This window comes from Mobula hypostoma, chromosome 10 (genome assembly GCF_963921235.1).
Source record: "Mobula hypostoma chromosome 10, sMobHyp1.1, whole genome shotgun sequence".
NCBI classification, from domain to species: Eukaryota; Metazoa; Chordata; class Chondrichthyes; order Myliobatiformes; family Myliobatidae; genus Mobula; species Mobula hypostoma.
The window spans coordinates 133,702,763-133,718,769 of NC_086106.1; positions in this window are offsets into that span (position 1 = coordinate 133,702,763).

Sequence of the window (16,007 nt, forward strand, 5' to 3'; positions counted from 1 at the left end):
GCCATCACTGAGACGTGGCTGAAGGATGCATGTCTCTGGGAGCTGAACAACCAAGGATACACGGTGTATCGGAAGGATAGGCAGGTAGGCAGAGGGGGAGGCGTGGCTTTATTGATAAGAAATTATATTAAATCATTAGAAAGAGGGGATATAGGATTGGAAGGTGCAGAATCTTTATGGGTTGAGCTAAGAAATCGCAGGGGTAAAAGGACCCTGATGGCAGTTATTTATAGGCCTCCAAACAGCTGCAGTGATGTGGACTACAAATTACAACAGGAAATAGCAAAGGCTTGTCAGAAGGGCAGTGTTATGATAATTGTAGGGGATTTTAACATGCAAGTGGATTGGGAAAATCAGGTCGGCACTGGATCTCAAGAGAGAGAATTTGTAGAATGTCTGCGCGATGGCTTTTTAGAACAGCTTGTTGTTGAGCCCACTAGGGGATCGGCTGTACTGGATTGGGTATTGTGTAATGAACCGGAGGTGATTAGAGAGATTGAGGTGAAGGAACCCTTAGGAGACAGTGATCATAACATGATTGAGTTCACTGTGAAATATGAAAAAGAGAAGCCGAAATCTGATGTGTCGGTATTTCAGTGGAGTAAAGGAAATTATAGTGGCATGAGAGAGGAACTGGCCAAAGTTGACTGGAAAGGGACATGGGCGGGAAAGATGGCAGAGCAGCAGTGGCTGGAGTTTATGCGAGAAATGAGGAAGGTGCAAGACAGGTATATTCCAAAAAAGAAGAAATTTTCAAATGAGAAAAGGATGCAGCCGTGGTTGACAAGAGAAGTCAAAGCCAAAGTTAAAGCAAAGGAGAGGGCCTACAAGGAAGCAAAAATTAGTGGGAAGACAGAGGATTGGGAAGTTTTTAAAACCTTACAAAAGGAAACTAAGAAGGTCATTAAGAGGGAAAAGATTAACTATGAAAGGAAGGTAGCAAATAATATCAAAGAGGATGCTGAAAGCTTTTTCAAGTATATGAAGAGTAAAAGACAGGTGAGAGTAGATATAGGACCGATAGAAAATGATGCTGGAGAAATCGTAATGGGAGATGAGGAGATGGCAGAGGAACTGCACGAGTATTTTGCATCAGTCTTCACTGAGGAAGACATCAGCAGAATACCGGACACTCAAGGGTGGCAGGGAAGAGAAGTGTGTGCAGTCACAATTACAACAGAGAAAGTACTCAGGAAGCTGAATAGTCTAAAGGTAGATAAATCTCCTGGACCAGATGGAATGCACCCTCGTGTTCCGAAGGAAGTAGCAGTGGAGATTGCGGAGGCATTAGCGATGATCTTTCAAAAGTCGATAGATTCTAGCATGGTTCCGGGGGACTCGAAGATTGCAAATGTCACTCTGCTATTTAAGAAGGGGGCAAGGAAGCAAAAAGGAAATTATAGACCTGTGAGCTTAACATCGATGGTTGGGAAGTTGTTGGAGTCGATTGTCAAGGATGAGGTTACGGAGTACCTGGAGGCATATGACAAGATAGACAGAACTCAGCATGGATTCCTTAAAGGAAAATCCTGCCTGACAAACCTATTACAATTTTTTGAGGAAATTACAAGTGGGCTAGACGTAGGAGATGCAGTGGATGTTGTATATTTGGATTTTCAGAAGGCCTTTGACAAGGTGCCGCACATGAGGCTACTTAACAAGATAAGAGTCCATGGAATTATGGGAAAGTTACATACGTGGATAGAGCGTTGGCTGATTGGCAGGAAACAGAGAGTGGGAATAAAGGGATCCTATTCTGGTTGGCTGCCGGTTATCAGTGGTGTTCCACTTGGGTCCGTGTTGGGGCCGCTTCTTTTTATATTGTACATCAATGATTTGGATTATGAAATAGATGGCTTTGTAGTTAAGTTTGCTGATGATACGAAGATAGGTGGAGGGACCGGTAGTGCTGAGGAAACGGAGAGTCTGCAGAGAGACTTGGATAGATTGGAAGAATGGGCAGAGAAGTGGCAAATGAAATACAATGTTGGAAAGTGTATGGTTATGCACTTTGGCAGAAGAAATAAACGGGCAGGCTATTATTTAAATGGGGAAAGAATTCGAAGTTCTGAGGTGTAACGGGACTTGGGAGTCCTCGTACAGGATACCCTTAAGGTTAACCTCCAGGTTGAGTTGGTGGTGAAGAAAGCGAATACAATGTTGGCATTCATTTCTAGAGGAATAGAGTATAGGAGCAGGGATGTGATGTTGAAGCTCTATAAGGTGCTGGTGAGACCTCACTTGGAGTACTGTGGGTAGTTTTGGTCTCCTTATTTAAGAAAGGATGTGCTGACGTTGGAGAGGGTACAGAGAAGATTCACTAGAATGATTCCGGGAATGAGAGGGTTAACATATGAGGAACGTTTGTCTGCTCTTGGACTGTATTCCTTGGAGTTTAGAAGAAAGAAGGAGGACCTCATAGAAACATTTCAAATGTTGAAAGGCATGGACAGAGTGGATGTGGCAAAGTTGTTTCCCATGATGGGGGAGTCTAGTACGAGAGGGCATGACTTAAGGATTGAAGGGCGCCCATTCAGAACAGAGATGTGAAGAAATTTTTTTAGTCAGAGGGTGGTGAATCTATGGAATTTGTTGCCACGGGCGGCAGTGGGGGCCAAGTCATTGGGTGTATTTAAGGCAGAGATTGATAGGTATCTGAGTAGCCGGGGCATCAAAGGTTATGGTGAGAAGGTGGGGGAGTGGGACTAAATGGGAGAATGGATCAGCTCATGATAAAATGGCGGAGCAGACTCAATGGGCCGAATGGCTGACTTCTGCTCCTTTGTCTTATGGTCTTATGGTCTAACTCTCTGAACTTCCTGTGCAGAACCTCATCACTCTTCCTACCCATGTCATTGTACATATATGGACCACGATCTCTGGCTGTTCACCCTCCCCCCTTAAGAATGCTGAGGACTTGATCAAGATGTACTGGACCTTGGCACCTAGGAGGCAAAGTACCATATGGAATCTCGTTCAAAGAGCCTTCAAAGAGATGCAGACAAGCTGTGAAAAACATGTTTAGCAAATGGAGTACAATGAAAAAAAATATAAAATTATAGATGGAAATACGTTGGGAAATAATAATGTTCAGAGATCTCTGTGTCCTACACAAGTCATGAAAAGATGATATGCAAATTCAACAAGCAAATGTTGGCTTTTACAGAAAGAGAATTTTGAATACATGAGTGTATGGGTTTTAAATTTCAATCGAACTTCATTTTGACTTTCAGAAAGCCTTTGATCTGGTCCCACATAGGAGATTAGTAGGCAAAATTAGAGCACATGGTATTGCAGGTAGGGTACTGACATGGATAGAAAATTGGTTGACAGACAGGAAACAAAGAGTACGGATTAACGGGTCCCTCTCAGAATGGCAGGTGGTTACTAGTGGGGTACCACAAGGCTCGGTGCTGGGACCGCAGCTATTTACAATATACATTAATGATTTAGATGAAGGGATTAAAAGTAACATTAGCAAATTGCAGTGGCACAAAGCTGGGTGGCAGTGTGAAATGTGCAGAGGATGTTGAGATAATGCAGGATGACTTGGACAGGTTGGGTGAGTGGGCAGATGCATGGCAGATGCAGTTTAATGTGGATAAATGTGAGGTTATCCACTTTGGTGGCAAGAACAGGAAGGCAGATTACTATTTGAATGGTGTCAAGTTAGCAAAAGGGGAAGTACAACGAGATCTAGGTGTTCTTGTACATCAGTCACTGAAAGTAAGCATGCAGGTATAGCAGGCAGTGAAGAAAGCTATTCGCATGTTCGTCTTCATAACAAGGGGAGTTGAGTATAGGAGCAAAGAGGTCCTTCTGCAGTTGTACAGGGCCCTGGTGAGACCACACCTGGAGTATTGTGTACAGTTTTGGTCTCCAAATTTGAGGAAGGACACTCTTGCTATTGAGGGAGTGCAGCGTAGGTTCACGAGGTTAATTCCCGGGATGGTGGGACTGTCATATGTTGAAAGATTAGAGTGACTGGGCTTGTATACACTGGAATTTAGAAGGCTGAGAAGGGATCTGATTGAAACATATAAGATTATTAAGGGATTGGACACGCTGGAGGCAGGAAGCATGTTTCCGATGTTGTGGGAGTCCAGAACCAGAGGCCACAATTTGAGAATAAGGAGTAGGCCATTTAGAATGGAATTGAGGAAAAACTCTTTTCACCCAGAGAGTTGTAGATCTGTGGAATGCTCTGCCTCAGAAGGCAGTGGAGGCCGATTCTCTGGATGCTTTCAAGAAAGAGTTAGATGGAGCTCTTAATGATAGCAGAGTCAAGGGATATGGGGAGAAGGCAGGAACTGGATACTGATTGTGGATGATCAGCCATGATCACAGTGAATGGTGGTGCTGGCTCGAAGGGCCGAATGGCCTACTCCTGCATCTATTGTCTATTGACTTGCTATTCCCATTCTGACGTCTCTGTCCGTGGCCTCCTCTACTGTTATGATGAGGGAAAAAATCAGGTTGGCAGAGCAACACCTCGCATTCTGTGTGGGTAGTTTCTAATCTCATGGCATGAACATCAGTCTTTCTAACTTCCTTTAATTTCTCCACCTCTCTCCTTTATTTTTCTATTCCCCATCCTCGTTATCCTCTCACCCCTTCTCACCTGCCCATCACCTCTCTCTGGCTCTCCTCATCCTTTCCTTTCTTCCATGGTCCATTTTCCTCTCATTAGATTCTTCCTTCTTCAGCACATAACCTCTTCCAACTGTCCCTCTGAGCTTCTCACTTCATCCCCTCCCCCCTCACTTAGCCTCATCTGCCACCTTCTGGCCTGTATTCCTCCCCCTACCCCCATGTTCATATTCAATAGGTTTCAATAGCTGCATTTCATGTCAGAGAAACATATGCAATATACATCCTGAAATTCTTTCTCTTTGCAAACATCCACAAAAACACAGAAGTGCCCCAAAGGATGAATGACAATTAAACGTTAGAACTCCAAAGCCCCCCCAGCTCCCCCCTCCCAGGCACAAGCAGCAGTATGGCAATGACCCCCCACCACCACCCACCAGCAAAAAAGCAATGGTGCCTCCCCCCCATCGAGCACTCAAGCGTGCAGCAAAGCATCAATAAAGATGCAGACTTGCAGTACCCCAAGGACTACTTGTTCACTCAGTATTTTGACAAACCACAGACTCTCTCTCCCCCTAATAAGGGAAAAAGAGGTGTCCCTGTTTCACAGCATTTCATAACAAACAACTGGCTGATTTATGGTGAATGCAGCAGGCCAGGCAGCATCTCTAGGAAGAGGTGCAGTCGACGTTTCAGGCCGAGACCCTTCGTCAGGACTAACTGAAGGAAGAGTGAATAAGGGATTTGAAAGTTGGAGGGGGAGGGGGAGATCCAAAATGATAGGAGAAGACAGGGGGGGGGGGGATAGAGCCAAGAGCTGGACAGGTGATAGGCAAAAGGGATACGAGAGGATCATGGGACAGGAGGTCTGGGAAGAAAGTCAAGGGGGGGGGACCCAGGGGATGGGCAAGGGGTATATTCAGAGGGACAGAGGGAGAAAAAGGAGAGTGAGAGAAAGAATGTGTGTATAAAAATAAATAACAGATGGGGTACGAGGGGGAGGTGGGGCATTAGCAGAAGTTAGAGAAGTCGATGTTCATGCCATCAGGTTGGAGGCTACCCAGACGGAATATAAGGTGTTGTTCCTCCAACCTGAGTGTGGCTTCATCTTTACAGTAGAGGAGGCCGTGGATAGACATGTCAGAATGCAAATGGGATGTGGAATTAAAATGTGTGGCCACTGGGAGATCCTGCTTTCTCTGGCGGACAGAGCGCAGGTGTTCAGCAAAGCGGTCTCCCAGTCTGCGTCGGGTCTCGCCAATATATAAGAGGCCACATCGGGAGCACCGGACGCAGTATATCACCCCAGCCGACTCACAGGTGAAGTGTTGCCTCACCTGGAAGGACTGTTTGGGGCCCTGAATGGTGGTAAGGGAGGAAGTGTAAGGGCATGTGTAGCACTTGTTCCGCTTACACAGATAAGTGCCAGGAGGGAGATCAGTGGGGAGGGATGGGGGGGACAAATGGACAAGGGAGTTGCGTAGGGAGCGATCCCTGTGGAATGCAGAGGTGGGGGGAGGGAAAGATGTGCTTAGTGGTGGGATCCGGTTGGAGGTGGCGGAAGATACGGAGAATAATATGTTGGACCCGGAGGCTGGTGGGGTAGTAGGTGAGGACCAGGGGAACCCTATTCCTAGTGGGGTGGCGGGAGGATGGAGTGAGAGCAGATGTACGTGAAATGCCACTGATGTCTACTATAAGCCTACTGACTCTCACAGCTATCTGGACTATTCCTCTTCTCACCCTGTCTCTTGCAGAAATGCCATCCCCTTCTCGCAATTCCTCCGTCTCCGCCACATCTGCTCATAGGATGAGGCTTTTCATTCTAGGACGAGGGAGATGTCTTCCCTTTTTTAAAGAAAGGGGCTTCCCTTCCTCCACTATCAACTCTGCTCTTAAACGCATTTCCCCCATTTCACGTACATCTGCTCTCACTCCATCCTCCCGCCCATCCCCTGGGTCCCCCCCCCCTTGTCTTTCTTCCAGGACCTCCTGTCCCATGATCCTCTCGTATCCCTTTTGCCTATCACCTGTCCAGCTCTTGGCTCCATCCCTCCCCCTCCTGTCTTCTATCATTTTGGATCTCCCCCTCCCCCTCCAACTTTCAAATCCCTTATTCACTCTTCCTTCAGTTAGTCCTGACGAAGGGTCTCGGCCTGAAACGTCGACTGCACCTCTTCCTAGAGATGCTGCCTGGCCTGCTGCGTTCACCAGCAACTTTTATGTGTGTTGCTTGAATTTCCAGCATCTGCAGAATTCCTGTTGTTTACTGGCTGATTTATGATGTTAAAAGTCTGTTGTGTCACTCTTTCCGAGCTCTGCACCCAGAGAGTTGGCCCCAAAAAGGCTCAGGTCTCTGGACACACAGCCTATGTTCTGGGTTCTGTCCAATTCCTTCCCAGTCCTGATGAAAGGTCTCAGCCCTAAATGTCAGCAACACAAACACAAAATGCTGGAGGAACTCAGCAGGCCAGGCAGCATCACCCAGGCCAGGCTTGCTGTATTCCTGCAGCATTTGGCGTGTGTTGCTTGGATTTCCAACATCTCCAGATTTTCTCTTGTTTGGGCCCAAAATGTCGACTGTTTATTTACTTCCATAGATGCTGTTAGACTTTTTGAGTTCCTCCAGCATTTTGTGTGTGTTACATCTGCAGAATGTCTTGTGGTTACAATTATATAGGGCCTTGATGAGACCACATCTCTGATATCATGATACAGTTTTTGTCTTCCTACCTAACAGATGATATGCTTGTTACATTGGTTCCTGACATGGCAAATCACTTCAAATCTGTAACATCTTTATACAGCAGGTCTTTCACATGGTGGGGGGGGCGGTTGAGTCTGCTGGGTATCTGGAATTTAGACGGAAGAGAATTGATCTCATTGAGATTTAATAAGGGGTTAGATGAAAAGAGGATGTGGGCCTGACTGAATACTTTTATCACCAGAGGGGACAATTTCTGAGTAAGGAATAGGACTGAAAATGAAGAGCAATTTTTTCCTTCACACAAGAATGAGTCTTTGGAATTCCCTTCTCCAGGGGACAGTGGAGATTCAAGTTACTGACTGGATTTTCTGTACATTGAGGGAATCAAAGCACCTGGGAAATTGTCAGGCAAATGAGGTGGATGACCAGCAGAGCAGACTGAAGGAGACAAATCACAAACACAAGAAAATCTGCAGATGCTGGAAATCCAGAGCAACCCTCACAAAATTCTGGAGGAACTTAGCTGGTCAGGCAGCATACATGGAAATGAATAAACAGTTGACATTTTGGGCCGAGACCCTTCAGAACTGAGAGGGAAGGGGGGAAATGGCTGAATTAAATGATGGGGGAGGGGGAAGAGGCTAGCTGGAAGGTGATAGGTGAAGCCAGGTGTGTGGGAAAGATCAAGGGCTGGAGAACAAAGAGTCCAATAGGAGAGGAGAGTGGACAGTCAGAGAAAGGGGAAGTAATAGGCAAGTGAGAAGAAGTAAAAGGTCAGAGTGGGGGAGAAAGGAAAGGTGGGGGGGGGGTGGAAATTTTGTTTACCGAAAGGAGAAATCAATATTTATACCATCGGGTTGGAGGGTATACTCCTGCTTCTTGGCACAAGGAGAGACTATGATGGATCGACATTTCTGAATGGGAATTGTGGCAGATAAGACCATTAGACACGGGAACAGAATTCGGCTGTTCAGCCCATTAAGTCTTCTCTGCCATTCCATCCTGGCTGATCCCAAATCACATTCAACCCCAGACACCTGCCTTAACGCCATATACTCTGATCCCCAACCGATCAGGAAACTATCAACTTCCACCTTAAATATATCCATGGACTTGGCCTCCACCACAGTCTGTGGCAGAGCATTCCACAGATTCACTACTCTCTGGCTAAAAAAACCCCCCTTGCCTCTGCTCTAATAGGTCAACCCTCAATTTTGAGGCTTTGCCCTCTAGTCTGGATACCCAGACCATAGGAAACATCCTCTCCACATCCACCCTGTCTAGTCCTTTCAATATTCAGTAGATTTCAATGAGGTCTCCCCACATTCTTCTAAATTGCAATGAGTGCAGGTCCAAAGCTGCCAAATGCTCTTCATATGTTAACCGCTTCATTCCCAGACTCTTTCCAATGCCAACACATCCTTTCTGAAATATGGGGCCCAAAAAGTAAGAATGGAGTAAAGAAAAGTCAAGTGCAAAAGAGAAAAAGAATACAAGATTTTAAAAGCACAATGAGTGTAAGGGCACTTTATCTGAATGCCTGTAGCATTCAAAACTAGGTCAAACAACTTGTGGCACAAATCGTACAAGGGGATTTGATTTAGTGGCTATCGCAGGGTGGAAAGGATTGGTAACTAAATATCCAAATATATCAGATAATACAGAATGATAGTCAAGAAGGTAAGGGAGGTGGGGTTGCGCTCTTTCAGAAGACATTTGATAAGCTGCCACACATGTGGCTGCCTATCAAGATGAAATCCTATGGCGTTACAGGAAAGATACTGGCACGGATAGGGGAATAGCTGATTGGCAGGAGGCAGCACGTAGGAATAAAAGGGGCCTTTTCTGGTTGGCTGCCAGTGACTAGTGGTGTTCCTCGGTTCAGTATTGGGAATGCTGCTTTTCACATTTTTTGTCATTGATTTGGAGAATGGAATTGATGGCTTTGTGGCAAAGTTTACAGATGATACAAAGATATCAAAGAGGGGTAGGTAGTGCTGAGGAAGCAATGCGATTGTAGCAGGGCTTAGACAAATTGGAAGAATGGGTAAAAAAGTGGCAGATGGAAAATAGTGTTGGGAAGTATATGATAATGCATTTTGGTAAAAGGAACAATAGTGCGGACTATTATCCAAATGGGGAGAAGGTTCAAACAAAGGAGGTGCAGAGGGACTTAGGAGTCCTTGTGTAAGACTCCCAGAAGGTTAATTTATGGGTTGAGTCTGTGGCAAAGAAGGAAAATGCAATATTGGCATTTATTTCAAGGGGGATAGAATAAAAGAAACAAGGAGGTAATGCTGAGGCTTTATAAAATGCTAGTCAGGCCGCACTTGGAGTATTGTCAACAGTTTTGGGCCCCAAATCTCAGAAAGGATGTGCTGTCATTGGAGAGAGTCCAGAGGAGATTCATGAGGGTTATCATACGAGGAGCGTTTGGCGGCTTCGGGCCTGTACTGACTGGAATTTAGAAGTATGCATGGGGGTTTCATTGCAACCTACAGAACGTTGTTAGGGCGGATGTGGAGAGGATGTTTCTGAAGGTAGGAATATCCACAACCCCGGAGGACGCCGTTGCAAAACTGAGGGGCGACCTTTTCAAACAGAGCTAGAGAGTAGTGAATCTGTGGAATGCTCTGCTACAGACTGCGATGGAGGCCAAGTCTGCGGGAAAGTTGCTTCAAAGGATATGGCGAGAAGGCAGGTGTATGGGGTTGAGTGGGATCCAGGGACAGCCATGATGGAATGGTGGAGCAAGACTCGATAGGCTGACTAGACTAATTCTGCTCCTCTGTCTTATAGTCTAACATGAGATGAAGAATTCTTGAAAGTGAGTCCATAGGTTGTGGGAACATTTGAATGATGAAGTGAAGTTGACTGAAGTTATCCCTTTGGTTCAAGACCCTGATGGTTGAGGGGTAATAACTGTTCCCAAACCTGGTGGTGTGAGTCCTGAGGTTCCTGTACCTCCTTCCTGATGGCAGCACAGAGAAGAGAGCATGTCCTGGCTGGTGGGGGACCCTGATGAAAGATGTTGCTTTCCTGGAACAGTGTTTCATGTAGATGTGCTCAGTAGAGGAGAGGACTTTACCCATAACCCATGATGGTCTGGGCCAAATCCGTTTCTTTCTGTAGGATTTTCTGGTTAAGGGCATCAGTTTGTCCAGACCAGGCTGTGATGCAGCCAGTCAATATACTCTCTACCAAACATCTGTAGAAGTTTGTCAAAATTTTAGATGTCGCGCTGAATCTTTGCAAACTCCTCAGAAACTAGGGGTGCTGCTGTGCTTGCTTTGTAATTACACTTATGTGCTGGGCCCAGGACAGGTCCTCTGAAGTAACAACACTGAGGAGTATAAAGTTGCTGACCCTCCCCCTCTCCACCTCTAATTCTCCGATGAGGATTGGCTCAGCGACCTCTGGTTTCCTCCGCCCAGGTCAATAATCAGCTCCTTGATCTTGCTGACATTGAGTACAAACAGCAAATACAATCAAACAAATAAATACATAATACTGAGAACATGAATTATTGAGTCCTTCAAGGTGAGTCCATAACTCAGAATCAGGTTTAATATCACCAGCATATGTCGTGAAGTTTGTCAACTTAGCAGTAGCAGTACAATGCAATATGTAATATTTTTTAAAAATAAATGCATAAGTAAATTGCAGTAACTGTATGTATACTACATAAGAACATAAGAAGTGGGAGCAGGAGTCGGCCATCTGGCCTGTCAAGACTGCTCCGCCATTCAATAAAATGGCTGATCTGGCCATGGACTCATCTCCACCTACCTGTCTTTTCCCCACAACCCTTAATTTCCCCTACTATACAAAAATCTATACAACCTTGTCTTAAATACATTTACCAAAGTAGCCTCCACTGCTTCAATGGGCAGAGAATTCCACAGATTCACCACTCTGTGGGAAAAGCAGTTCCTCCTTATCTCTGTCCTAAATCTACTCCCCGAAATCTTGAGGCTATGTCCCCTATTTCGAGTCTCACCTACCAGTGGAAACAACTTTCCTGCCTCTATCTCATCTATCCCTTTCATCATTTTGTATGTTTCTGTAAGATCTCCTCTCATTCTTCTGAATTTCAGCAAGTACGGTCCCAGGCGACTCAGTCTTTCTCATAGTCTAATCCCTTCATCTCTGGAATCAGCCTTGTGAACCTCCTCTGCACCGCCTCCAAAGCTAGCGTATCCTTCCTTGAGTAAGGAGGCCAGAACCACATGCAGTATTCCAGCTGTGGCCTCACCAGTACCCTGTACAGTTGCAGCATAACCTCGCTGCTCTTAAATTCAATCCCTCTAGCAATGAAAACCAACATTTCATTTACCTTTTTGATAGCCTGCTGTACCTGCAAACCAACCTTTTGTGATTCATGCACAAGCACTCCCAAGTCCCTCTGCACAACAGCATGCTGCAGTTTTTTACCATTTAAATAATAATCTGCACTTTAATTATTCCTTCCAAAGTGGATGACCTTGCATTTACCAACATTGTACTCCATCTGCCAGACCCTTGCCCACTCACATAACCTACCTATATCTCTCTGCAGTCTCTCCGTATCTTCTACACAATTTGCTTCTCCACTCAATTTAGTATCATGAGCAAACTTCAATACACTGCACTCAGCCCCCTCTTCCAGATCGTTAATGTATATTGTGAACAGTTGCAGGCCCAGCACTGACCCCTGCAGCATACCATTCACCACTGATCGCCAACCAGAGCAACAAGTCAAGTCAAGACAAGCTAAGTCACTTTTATTGTCATTTCAACCAAAACTGCTGGTACAGTACACAGTAAAAATGAAACAACATTCCTCCAGGACCATGGTGGACCCTAACCCTAACAGCCAGATATCCCAACTCTCTGCTTTCTATTAGCGAATCAATCCTCTATCCATGCTAATGCATCACCCCCAATTCTATGCATCCTTATCTTATGGATAAGTCTTTTATGTGGCACCTTATTGAACACCTTCTGGAAATTCAAGAAAGTAACGTCCATCTGTTCCCCTCTATCCACTATGCTCGTTATATCCTCGAAGAACTCCAGTAAATTTGTCAAACAGGACCTGCCTTTGCTGAATCCATGCAGCTTCTGCCTGATGGATCCATTTCTTTCCAGATGCCTCACTATTTCTTTAATGATAGCTTCAAATTTTTTTTTCCCAATTACAGATATTAAACTAACTGGCCTATTGTTACCTGGCTTTTGCCTACATCCTGTTTTGAACAGTGGTGTGACACTCATCATCTTCCAATCCACCGGGACCTCCCCATAGTTCAGAGAATTTTGGTAAATTATCACTAAAGCTTCTACTATAACTTCCTGCCATTTTTTTCAGTACCCTGGGATGGCATTCCATCAGGACAGGACCAGGGGACGTATCTATCTTCGGGCCCACAAGTTTGCTCAGTACTGCCTCTTTAGTGATAGCTATTGTATCGAGGTCCTCACCTCCCATCGCATCCGTAACATCGCTCTTTGGCATGTTAGATGTGTCCTCCACCATGAAGACCAACACAAAATAGTCATTCAAAGTCTCTGCCATTTCCTCATTACCCAATATCAATTCCCCCTTCTCATCCTCCAAGGGACCCACGTTCACCTTAGCCCTCCTTTAGCTTTATATAATTATAAAAAATTTATTATCTGTTTTTATATTTTGTGTGAGTTTATTTTCATAATCTAGCTTCCCTGTATTTATTGCTCACTTAGTGGTTCTTTCTTGCTTTTTGAAGTTTTCCCAATCTTCCAGTTTCCCACTACTCTTGGTGACTTTGTATGTACGAGCCTTTTGATGCCTTTTTTTATTTTCTTTATTATCCAAGGCTGGCTGTCCCCACACTTACTGTCCTTGCTTTTAACTAGAATACACTTTTGTTGCGCACCGTGAAAAATCTCTTTGAAAGTCTTCCACTGTTCCTCAACCTCCCACCATATAGCCTGTGTTCCCAGTCTACATTAGCCAAATTCTCCTTCATCCCATTGTAGCCTCCATGAAACTCTCATTTTTTAAAAAAAAACTCTTCTCCCCGACCTGTGCGAAGCTCTTTCTCTCTGCAATCATGCTCTCTCTCACCCTGTTGGGAGACACTCAGACTGAATGTCAATTTTGTCACTTCAAAGCACAGTCACAGAAGCGCCACCAAACCTCTCTTCATATTGATTTGTCTGCCATTTATGCCTGTCGTTAAAATAGTTAAAAAAACATAGTTAAAAATAGTAGGGTGAAAACAGAAATAATAAAAGAAAAGTGAGGTAGTGTTGAATGTCCATTTAGAAATTGGACGGCAGAGAGAAAGAAGCTGTTTCTGAATGACTGAGTGTGTGCCTTCAGGCTTCTGTCCCTCCTTCCTGACAGTAGCAATGAGAAGAGAGCATGTCCTGGGTGATGGGGGTCCTTAATAATGGACGCTGCCTTCTGAGGCACCGCTCCTTGAAGATGTCTCGGATACTTAGGAAGCTGGAACCCATGATGGAGCTGACTAATTTTACAACTTCCTGTACCTTCTTTCGGTCCTGTGCAGTCAAACCTCACCCCACCCCACCCCACCCCACCCCACCCCACCCCACCCCACCCCACCCCAGACAGTGATGCAGCCTGTCAGAATGCTCTCCATGGTACATCGCTGGAAGTTTTCGAATGTTTTAAGTGACAAACCATATCTCCTCAAACTCCTAATGAAATATAGCCACTGTCTTGCCTTTTTAATAGCTGCATCGATACGTTGGGATCAGGTTAAATCCTGAGAGATAGCAACACCCAGGAACTTGAAATTGCTCACTCTCTCCACTTATGATCCCTCTAAGAGGACTGGTTCATGTCCATAAGACCATGAGATATAGGAGCAGAAGTAGGCCATTTAGCCTGAGTCTGCTGTGCCATTCAATCATGGGTTGATCCAATTCTTCCAGTCATCCCCACTCCCCTGCTTTCACCCCATACCCTTTGATGCCCTGGCTAATCAGGAACCTATCTATCTCTGCCTTAAATACAACCAATGACTTGGCCTCCACAGCCACTTGTGGCAACAAATTCCACAGATTTACCACCCTCTGACTAAAGTAATTTCTCTGCATCCGAGTTCTAAAAGGACATCTTTCGATCCTGAAGTTGTGCCCTCTTGTCTTGGAATCCCCTACTATGGGAAATAACTTTTCCATATCTAATCTGTTCAGGCTTTTTAACATTTGGAATGTTTCTCTGAGATCCCCCTCATTCTCCTAAACTTCAGGGAATACATCATTCCTGGAATCATTCTTGTGAATCTTCTCTGAACCTTCTCTAATGTCAGTATATCCTTTCTAAAATAAGGAGCCCAAAACTGCACACGACACTCCAAGTGTGGTCTCACTAGTGCCTTATAGAGCCTTAACATCACATCCCTGCTGTTATATTCTACACCTCGAGAAATTAATGCTAACATTCTTCACCTTCTTCACAACGGACTCAACCTGGAGGTTAACCTTCAGGGTATCTTGCACAAGGACTCCCAAGTCCCTTTGCATCTCTGCATTTTGAATTCTTTCCCCATCTAAATAATAGTCTGTCCATTCATTTCTTCCACCGAAATGCATGACCATACACTTTCCAACATTGTATTTCATTTGCCACTTCTTTGCTCATTCCCCTAAACTATCTAAGTCTCTCTTCAGGCTCTCTGTTCCCTCAACACTACCCACTCCTTCACCTATCTTTGTATCATCGGCAAATTTAGCCTCAAATTCATTAATCCCGTAGTCCAAATCATTGACATACATTGTAAAAAGCAGCGGTCCCAACACCAACCCCTGTGGATCTCCACTGGTAACCAGCAGCCAGCCAGAATAGGATCCCTTTATTCCCACTCTCTGTTTTCTGCTGACCAACCAGTGCCCCACCCATGCTAGTAACTTCCAGCAATTCCATGGGCTCTTATCTTGCTTAATTAGCCTCATGTGCGGCACCTTGTCAAAGGCCTTCTGAAAATCCAAGTACCCTACGTCTACTGCATCTCCTTTGTTTACCCTGCTTGTAATTTCCTCAAAGAATTGCAGTGGGTTTGTCAGGCAGGATTTTCCTTTCAGAAAACCATGCTGGCCTATTGTCTTGCCCTTTCTGAAGTCCACAATCAGTTTGTGGAACCAGTTCAGTGTTGCAGTGAGTGAAGTTATCCACGCTGGATCAAGAGCTAGATGGTTGCAGGGTAATAACAGTTCTTGAACCTGGTGGTGTGGTACCTCCCTCCTTCCCGATGGCAGCAGTGAGAAGTGAGCTTGGCCTGGATGCTGGGTTTCCGATGATGGTGCTGCTTGCTTGTGGCAGCACTCCTCGTAGATGTGCACAATGGTGGGGATGGCTCTTCCTGTGGTGAGCTGGCTGTGTCCACCACCTTTTGTAGGCTCTTCCATTGCTGGTCATTGGTTTTCCCATATCAGTCTGTGACGCATATCTACACTGTTCACTTAGGGAAGTTTGTCAAAGTTTTAGATGACTTGCCAAATCTGTGCCAACTTCTAAGAAAGTAGAAGCTTTAGCGTGCCTTCTTTGAAATGACACTTGTGTGCTAGTCCCAGGACAGATCCTCTAATATGATAATGCTGAGGAATTTAAAGTTACTGAACTTCTGGAATGACATTGAAAGGAAGAAGAATTTAAGATGGTATCAGGAATATCAAGACTAATCGATCTGAAGCACACACCTGCTTAAGGGGCAGCAGA